Below are 10,689 nucleotides of genomic sequence, written 5' to 3'. Positions count from 1 at the left end.
TTAACTGGTCACTTAGCTACCATTTGAAATTACAACGTGTATATATATATATATACACATACACCATTTGTCTGTAGCCAGAGGACCTACATCTACTTTCAGACTCTAGACAAAAGCAATACCCACAACAGCAATTGCGGTAGGAACCAACAAATGAAATTGGTTTGTTTTGCTCTTTTATTTAGTGGGAGGTTCCATTAAAGATTCCCCATCCCTGAAAGATGTGCATGCTCTTTATGTAAACCTTAGCAGGTCAGTGGTGGAGCAGAACTGGGCACAAGGTTCAATTATTTTTGCAAGTAGTTGCATACAGGGTACCTGCAATCTGCTTGTGAAGCAGGCTTTAAGAGAAACTGGAAGAGAAAGGAAAGAATCCCTAGAAAGCGTGGAGCAGCAGTAGTTGGGTTTCTTCATTTTTTTTAATACTGCCCTCTAATGTAATATAATTACAAGCTTCTGATAATAGTGGGCAGAAGTCCTTGTACCGTATGTCCAATAATGAATAACCCAGATTCTTTTCTTAGAAATAAGCATGGAATGACTCTGCTACACCACGATTTTGTTCTACATCACTATAGAATTGATAGATTGATATGGCAAGTTCTTCTGACTGTTGGGGTTAAATCATATAAATAAATAAGATGTGCAATGACTTAAATAACAGAGTCTCTTGTGAAATACTATGTAGAGTTTTCGGGGGGGGGGATGGACAAATCTATTTCTGATCCATATTGGGTTTTTTTTCCTAATCATAATTCCATTTCCAATATAAACTTAAAAAACCCTGCCTATGTTTTATTCCACTCTCCATTTTTTTGATCATTTTTTGACCATTTGTTTTACAGAATCTGTTTTAGATTAACACTGCCTGACAAAGATGTTCTTTGAAGTCAAAAGGCTAGCACTGGGTAGAGTAGCAATGAACACCCCGGCAAATATGTTTGGATGCCTTGATACATCTAGAGCTATAAAGATCAAAATTATATAGTCAGTGGATTTTTCCTGTGATGCACTGTAGAAATAAAAGTTTGGTTTCGAAGAAGCTAGGAGAGAGATTTGATACTTTTTGAATTTGGGAAGTGGAAAATTGAATTTAATTGAACTGAAATGAATTGAATTGAATTCTTTATTGACCAAGTGTGATTGGACACACAAGGAATTTGCCTTTGGTGCATGTGCTCTCTATACATAAAAGAAAAGATACATTCGTCACGAGTCATAAGGTACAAGGCTTAATGATAGTCATAGGGTACAAGTAAGGGTACAAGTAAGCAATCAAATCATATTAGGAAACAATATAAATCGTAAGGATACAAGCAACAAAGTTACAGTCATAAGTGGGAGGAGATGGATGATGGGAACGATGAGAAGATTAATAGTAATAGTAAAGCAAGCTTTGTAAATAGAAGAATCCTGAGAATTCCTTTTTTGGTGGAGCTCTTGAGTGATTTTTATTTATGGTTTTTCAAATATACACTATATTGCCAAAAGTATTCGCTCACAACTGCTTCTGATTATGTGGATGGGTGAGCGAATACTTTTGGCAATATAGTGTTATGTGGAGGTGCATGCATTAAAAGCTTTCAAATAGAAATAAAGGACAAAGTTCTACAGTCAATTTGGAATATACAAGTAGTCCTTGACCACAACTGAGCCTAACATTTCTGTTATTAAATGAGACATTTGTTAAGTGAGTTTTGCCCCATTTTACTACCAATCTTGCCTCTGTTGTAAGAATCACTGCAGCTGATAAGTTAGTACCTGGTTTTTAAGTGAATCTGGCTTCCCCATTGACTTTGTGAGAAAGTCTCAAAAGATGATCGCAGCAACAGTCATAAATATGAATCAGTTGCTAAGCTTCTGAAATTGATCATGAGGATGCTACAAAGATGGTAACTGAAAAATGGTCATAAGTCACTTTTTTCAGTGCCATTGTAACTTTGAACAGACACTAAATGAACTGTGGTAAATTGAGGACTACCACTATTATCACATTTAAAAAGCTCAAGCCTGTGCTACATTGTGCTTTTTAAACCTACATTGTGAATATGACCCCAAAAAATTTCCCCACAAGATGGCAGTAGTTTAAAGAAGATGCCAGCTATAGGTGGCTATACTCCAAATTCTGTCTATTTGCAATGCAATTTTTATTAAAAAGGTCTTTAGCAAGATAAATAATACACATTTTAGAAAAAGAAATAAAACACAAAAATAGTGAATAAGAAGTAAAAGAAATTGTAAGAAGAAAGAAAACAAAAAAATTGTAAAGTAGCGGCTTCCAATCTTAGCAGCTACAAACAGTTCCTTTAAATTGAGTAAGATTATAATATAATTTCCATCTTCCTATAATCCATCTTTCTATAGTCCATCCTTTGTAATCATCAAACCCATAAATCACAAGTTCATTTTCTTTTTTCAACAAAAGTCCATAAGAACTTTCTAGTCCCTAATAAATACGATGATCTTTTCCAGAGATGGGTGTCATATAATGTAACAACCAGTTCGCCCAGAACTGAAAACGTGAGCATGTGCGCAGCTTCAAAGACACAGCAATGATATAAAGATGGATTAGCACCAGGGCGAATGGGGAGGTCCAGCCGCTGGTTTGAATTACCAGTTCACCTGAACCAGCAGCCCACCTCTGATCCTTTCTCTAATCAAGAAAGTCAATTTTGCCATCTCTGCTAATTCTGTCATTTTCATCAGCTATTCCTCCATCCTGAGTATTTCAAAATCTATTTTTGTGCATATAAACCCTGGGTTATACATTCAAGAAACTTTGAAATAATAGCCAAAGTTTCAGGAATTAGTCAGAGGGCTTTAGATTAATTCAGTATATAAAGCCATTTATTCTGAATCTGAATTTTCATTTACAGAATGTCTGAACATACAGGATATTACAAACATTTGAAACACGTTTTTTGCTGTAATTTGTAATGAAGATGGTTCTCTGGCTTGTTGAATCTCCACTGAACTTCCAAATATAAGCTTCCATTCTATCTGAATATTTATGGGCCAACCAATTATTTCATTCAAGTTTCCATTTTGCCATCATTCTTAGCTTCTATTACAGAAACATATGTCTTAATGGATTATATTCTTTATGTCTTGATCCATACAGACAGTAAACAGTCAAAGGGACATCAGCCATCCTTATTCTATTCCCTGCTGAGTATGGAACCATTTAATAAGCATTCATTTATTACAAATTCTTTACTTATGTGAATTATATGTCATATTTATGCTATTTAGCAAGCAATTTTTAACATTATATTTTACAACACACTCCAAAATTCAAGCCTATTTACTTTATCATATGCTTTCTCTGAATTATCAAATCTACAGTAAATGTTCCCATATTCATAAATATTGTAGTGATTACCAAAAAACAAAATTTTTATCTGTACCACCCCTGTCTCACACTGCATTTGCCAGATTTTGCTCATTTTTGCCATAGACTTCTCCCAAACACCCATAACAGCCTAAATGACACAAACATGTGCCTAATGATTTTGATCTTGTTGTTTAGAATTACACCTAAACTTTCATTTCCTGTGATTACCTTCACCAGCTTCATTCGGTAATATCAGACCATATCCATATTTCAAATTTACTGCATCCTGTCCTGTTTAAATACAAAACAGGTGAGTAAATCTGTGTTATTTGACATAACAATAATGGTTCGTTAAAGCATTTGTTTTGTAACATCCTAAAGATGTTAATTGCTGGGAAGAAGTATTAACCTATAGAATCATCTGTCCCCTGGGGTGTCTACCCATCCTGTTAGATCTAGCGGGAGTAGCATGATCTGATTCCTGTCCACAAGAGAGTTCCATCTGATGGGTACAGGAACAGCCTTTTCTGCTGTGGTGCCCACCCTCTGGCATTCTCCCAGAGATCTCACTTGCCTGAACCTTGCTGGCTTTTGCAAGACATTAGAAACCCGTTTTTTTTTCCCCCATCAAGCCTGGGTCCCTCATAGCACAAGTAAGCCTGTTTCTTGCTCATGATCGTTAAATACGTGTTCCCAACTGATGCATTGTTATTTCTGTTGTTTTTAATTTTGGTAGCTTTTACGATGTTTTCCTTCTGTTTTTATTGTTGGCCACCTAAAGTCATGCATTTGAGATGGGAGCCATAAACATTAATTAATAACAGGACTTGATATTTCAGACATACTATATAATTTTCTTTTAAAATGCATAGCTATTGCATGGAAACTGATGGCTGGACAGTGGAAAAGAATATATCTTTCATATACAATGATGGTTAATAGATGGCCATGAATATTAACCTCCATCACCCAGCATGGCTTTGCTGAGAAGTCTTTCAATTAATATTTTAGTAAGATATAGACAAAACGATTAGATGGTAATGGTATGGAAACAAAAGTAGGTAGCCTTTGGTAAATTGTGGCCAATATGCCCTAATGCAACTACTATATTTATCGGAGCATACGACGCACCGGAGTATAAGACGCACCAAGATTTTGAAGAGGCAAATTTTTTTCAAAAAGTTTTTGCACTCTGCAGACCTCCCAAAAACAGCCCGTTTGTCACAAAAACGGGCCTGTTTTTTATATAAAAAAATGGCATGCATAGCCTTTAGGAGGCTTATAGAGTGCTCCTAGGGGCTGGGGGGGGGCAAAAACAAGCAAAAACAGTCTGTTTTTCACTCATTTTTGCCCTCCCCAGCCTTCAGGAGCACTCTGGAAGCCTCCTAAAGGCTATGCATGGATATTTTTGCAAAGGGAGTAGGGTTTCAGGAGGCTAAAAATGCTGTATTCAGTGTATAAGACACACCCAGATTTTCACCCTCTTTGGGGGAGGAGGGAAGGTGCATCTTATATTCTGAAAAATATGGTATAGCCCATTTTTACCCCAAACATACCCTGTTCTTTCACATCAGGATCTCTAATTCATAGACGAATTTGGAAGCCAACATATTGGCCATATTCCATCAACTAGTAATATGTGCAATATATTGACATACTGAGAGTATATTTATTTATTTATTGAATTTATATTGCCGCCTATTCGCACATGGTGACTCAAGGCAGCTTACAGAATGTAAAACTTCATTTAAAACAATAAAACTAATAAAAAGTAAAAAAGAAACAAATAAATTAATATAATAATATAATAAAATTACCCCCCACCCCGGCGACAGCACATCATACAAGCCATTTAATCCTGCTCTGAGTTCCCCAGGCTTGCTGGCAGAACCAGTTCTTCAGTGCCTTCTGGAAGAGTGTTAAGAGTGGGGGCCGTTCTAATCTCTGGGGGAATGATGTTCCAGAGAGAGGGCGCCACCACGGAGAAGGCCCTTTTTCTGGTCCCACCAGGTGTGTCTCCCTAGGGGATGGGACCCACAACATTCCCTGCCTTCCCACTCTGATGAGTCGGGTAGATGTGACCGGCAAGAGACGGTCCCTCAGATAACCTTGTCCCAAGCCATGAAGAGCTCTAAAGCAGTGGTGGGCTTCAAAAATTGTTCGAACCTACTCTGTGGGTGTGGCCTCCTTTGTGGGAGTGGCTTGCTGCCCATGTGACCAGATGGGAGTGGCTTGCCGCCCATGTGACCGGATATGAAGATGCTGACGACGCTTATCAGAACCACCTTAAATTACCTCACATACAGCACTGGCATGCATAAGAATATGATGTAAACTTGTTTTTTAAAAAGCATCTTTGGTTTGCGTTAAAACAATTTCAACACACGCAATGTTCTGATTGCACCACAAACGCAGTAGTCATCCTTACCTTTCACAGAGGCACTGAGTTTTATAAATAGGAGCATGATAGTGTAGAATAATCATATCCAAGGACCAGTGGTGGGTTTCAAAAAATTTTGGAACCTCTTCTGTAGGTGTGGCCTGCTTTCCGGGTCCACTGGTGGAACCTCTTCTAACCGGTTCGGTAGATTTGACGAACCGGTTCTACCGAATAGGTGCGAACTGGTAGGAACCCACCTCTGTCTAAAGGTGACAACCAGCACCTTGAATTGCTGAATTGCTGGATTTCTGGAAATAGCATTATAGGAATTCTTCTAGATATATGAACATATATGTTCAGCATATATGAACTAGAATCTGACTAGGGCCATAGAGAAGTTGCTAAAGGTGTAGAAATGGAACTGTAATGGAATTCTGCCTGGAGCTTTACAAAGAGCTTGTAGTTTGATCGTATTTTAGTGGGTTGCTGAGTCACTGGGTTGCCATGTACTTGCAATGCTGGCTCAAGAACTGCCTGCCTGGAAGACATGAAAGATGAAACCAGCTGGCACAAAGCCACTGCTAAATTAGCAGCCCAGATCAGCTCCACCATTCATTCAAGAGCAGTTTTTTATCCAAGCAAATCTTCCATCTGGAAAAAGACATATCCTTGCATGACTATGTTATCTTGCACACTGCTACTCAGAAAACATGAGGCCACCTGCTCTCTCCTGCCCACTTTTTCTTTCGTTTCTCACCTACAGTCGTACATCTGTGGTAAAGCCATAAGAGTAAATGTGCTTTACAGCAGAAGGACCATTTCACTTATAACAGGCTCTTTTATAGACTAGTTCCATCTTTCTCTCCTAAAGTTAGTGGAGCTCTGAACTTAGCTAGTTCCCTAAGCTGATTTCTCTAAACACAGACTTTCTGATTGAATAATAGTTCAGACTTTTTTTAGTCCAATGCTTGCATGAAAAGGTAAAGGTAAAGGTTCCCCTCGCACATATGTGCGAGTTGTTCCAACTCTAGGGGGCGGTGCTCATTTCTGTTTCAAAGCTGAAGAGCCAGCGCCTCCGAAGACGGTTCCTTGGTCGTGTGGCTGGCATGACTAAACACTGAAGGCGCATGGAACGCTGTTACCTTCCCACCAAAGGTGGTTCCTATTTTTCTACTTGCATTTTTACATGCTTTCGAACTGCTAGGTTGGCCGAAGCTGGGACAAGTAACGGGAGCTCACTCCGTTACGTGGCGCTAGGGTTTCGAACCGCCGAACTGCCGACCTTTCTGATCGACAAGGTTAGCGTCTTGGCCACTGAGCCACCACATCCCCAATAACGCTTGGATATCTCCCAGCATATGATAGAAGTCATTTGCATACATCTAGCGACAGCTTTCCCACCGATCTCTACATGTGAATCCTTGGGCCTCTTATACAATCAGTTTGCTTCTTTGTTGTTCATTACCTCCTGGGTGGCTCTATGGCTTCAATTGACTCTCCTGTCTCCTCTCTGCCAAGAGCAAAGGACCCGGAATAAGTCAGGGAAGGAAACCTGGCCATCTGGGCAAGTTGGAAATCTCAAAAGCAGCTTTTGTTTCAACTTGTTTCAAAGTAAATGGTTTTCCACTGGAACTGAATTACTCTCTGCTCCCAGCCTAGAGGTTGTCGGCCTTGCGGAGCAGGGAGTATTTTACTTTTGGAACAAGCTCACTCCTTTGATATATGAGAAGCCCTTGGTTGGAATTTACTTCTCTTGCCAAGGGACATGCTGTAGCAGCCAATTGACTGTAATTGCCTCACCTGCACTAAATTACTGCCCCCCTCCATGCTAAGGAGAGGTACAAAGCCCTGCTTGTCCTCAAAAAACCTTTCAAGCAGAAAGGATGTCAGTGCTCCTTCTTAATTTCTATAGGTTCATTTTGGGATGAGTCCAGGGGAGCTTCGCCTGGCTCCCAGTCCTGCCTAGATCTAGGATTCCAAAATGCTCCGATCCCTTTCAGTCTATGCTGGCTTATTTACATGCTCACAGGCTGTAGGCACACAGGGCTGTATTTGTAACTCTGCAGGAAGCAAAGGGTTTAACTCATGTTACGAAGATTACAAGAGCAGCTGGGAAGCAGAGCCCTTCGACATGATCCCTGTGGCATGGGGGAAGAGCTTGAAATCCAGTCTTAGGGATCCTGCTGGAGATTGCTACTTGCTGGTGGGAAACACAGGTGGGGAGGGAGGAACTCCTCACCATCACCAGTTGCCTACACATTAATATTGTTCTGCTGCAAATTAATGCACTTCTCATCAAGTTTCAGCATGTGGGGCAGCAGTTTCAGTTAATAGCTGGTGCCGAACGAAAATTTTGCCTGATAGGATTGTTTTATTTGCCTATGAAAAAAGATATTTTTTAAAAAAAATGGAGAAAAGGAAAAAGCACTTGTCCCTTTTATACTCGTCATTTTGATAACTGGTATTATGAATATATTTACCTTCTGCCATTTTATCAGTAACATTTTCCTTAACAATAGAAAAAGCAGGAAATTAAACATATAAAATATAAACAATGGTCCAAATTTCTAAATGGTCCTCTGATTAGGATTTTGGGCAATGAATACTGTATATAGAATGAGAGATGAGTTTGTCATCTCTCATCTCTCATCCATTCACCACTGTCTGGACTGCTAGTAAAAGAATGCCATTAGGCTAGATTACCCTGTGATTAGTGCAACTTTTTCCAATCCAGTAAAATATCTAGAGTCCAAATTGTGTATCTGAAACTTTGCAAATTAAGCCTGTACAAATGATTCCTTTGGAATAATGTGTCACTCTTTTTTAAAAATCAAGTGAACCCTAAACATTGGGAGAAGGAATTTTTTTGAGGAGACCTTTACATACCGTAATAAATATTTAGATTTAATGTTATTCTTTCTGTCAGAGATATGAAAGAGATATTTTAAAAGTTATCACTTCATAGTGAAAAAAAATATTTATGAAGCCTGCCCTGTATATATAATATTTGTATGGGATATACAGGTACAAATTATAATTTATCAGTATGACCAACATGTTATGCAAATCTGTACTCTAATTTATTACAAATCTTTCTGATAACAAACTCATTTGGAGAAGGGCTGCCAGAAACAGACCTTTAAAAAAAGCTGAGAATTAAGATGGCCAAAATGAATGTGTTTAGCAACTCTCCATTTTTGTAGAAATACACAAAATGTGCAGCAAAAAGAAGGACAGACTATCAAGAAAAATGGATCAACTATCAAACTTAGGTACTACACCTATAATGTAGATATTGAGTATTGATATGCTACAAATTAATGTACAAAATAAGTACATTAATTTGTAGCCTATCAATCTTAGGTATACTCAACATGGAAAAACATTTGTGCTTAGCACCAATAATGAAAAAAGTTAACAGTTGTAAAAGAAATATGGGGAAACCAGGAACAAGAAGATACATTTTGTAAAAAGGAAATAAGCACTGATATTTTATTTTTAAATCCGTTGCTTTATTGTGTTTTATAAAGAAAAATGAATAAAAATAGCACACAAAGCAATGGTTAAAGATACTCCTTGGCATCCCTTCCTTCCCTCCCTTCTATTCTCCAAGCAAACACTTAAGGCATTTTAAGGCACTGCCATGCACTTCTGTGTTTATCCCTAAATCCATAAAGTTAAGAGGAAGGGAGAACTGTTGATTCTGTACCATCACGACCCACCATCATTTCCCACTGCTATTTAGTCACAGCACTTTTCAGAAAGCTCTGTCTTCTTTAGAGAGCTGCTAGAAGCCAAGAAGACCTACTGGAGTTAATTTTTCTTTGTTTGCTTGCTTTCAAATGACCTTTCCTTAAAGATTAGAACAATTCCATTTATAGACCTAATTTCAGCTTTTAATAGGTTTCAGGGCTGAAAACCCTGGAATAACATAGTTGTCCCCCTATAACATTTACGCTTTAGTTATTGCTTCCTGTCCATGAAAAACATCCTCCAGAGCAGCTCTTCTGATGCCAACTTTAATATTATTTGCACATAGTTAAGGATCAATCGTTTTCCAGAATTTTCAACTGAATGTGATTTGTTTATGTGTTTTGATTGTGCTACTTTTTATCACTTATATGATGTTATTCATCATGCTTGAATTATTCTTGAAAACCTGGAAGAAAAGTTACTGAAAAGTTACATGTCAAAAACTGAACATAAGTAAGTTATGCTAACTTGGTAGAAAGTTCACTCTCTGCATTTTTATGCCTAGTGGAATTTCCGAATTCCATCTTCTCAAAATATTCTGAGCAGTTAAGACTTGTTGAGCTTATTTTTCCTCGTCCCCAAAGTGCTACAGTAATCCCTGGGTGTTTTGTTTTTAAAGGCAGCTCTATGAGCTGTGGCCATATGCTTCACCTTTGGTTTCTCTGCTACTAATGCCAAAATATGCATCAATATTAACACGATGACAGCATTGTAACAGAGAGAAAAACCAACCTTGGCTTCTTACTGATAGTGCATATTCTTCTGTCTTGACAAAGAAATAGTCAGTCTTACTTTACTTTTTCGTGTGCGTGTGCGTGTGTGTGTGTGGTGTGTGTAGTCTTCAAATGTGCATGGTCTGGCAATGAAGTATGTAAAATCTAAACATCCATTTGCATAACTTTAGTGTAATCTATGTATAGCTTTCTTGCAGGGTTAAAAGATGCCAGAAAGTTGCCAGGCCATCTGTCAGAAAGATTATAGTTTAACATTACATAAAAACAAAAGCAATTTTCAAAATATAAATTTTGAAAACATCAAAAAAGAAAGGCAGGCTAAAGCATAATGAAAAGCAGAGCAGATTAACCCCAATTATGTAGTCTAGAACAAAGATGTTTTTACAAGTCTCCCAATGGCTAGCAAAATTGGAGCTGTGTCTATTTCCTTGTTGGAGGACAAAAAAAAATATGGAGCTGCCACCAAAAAAACTTTTTACTTGCATTTG

Source organism: Thamnophis sirtalis, unplaced genomic scaffold (assembly GCF_051295495.1).
Source record: "Thamnophis sirtalis isolate CommonGarterSnake01/CBP01778 unplaced genomic scaffold, rThaSir2_p1.2 scaffold_3, whole genome shotgun sequence".
NCBI classification, from domain to species: Eukaryota; Metazoa; Chordata; class Lepidosauria; order Squamata; family Natricidae; genus Thamnophis; species Thamnophis sirtalis.
The sequence above is the reverse complement of the archived record's forward strand: the minus strand, read 5'-3'. Positions refer to the sequence as shown.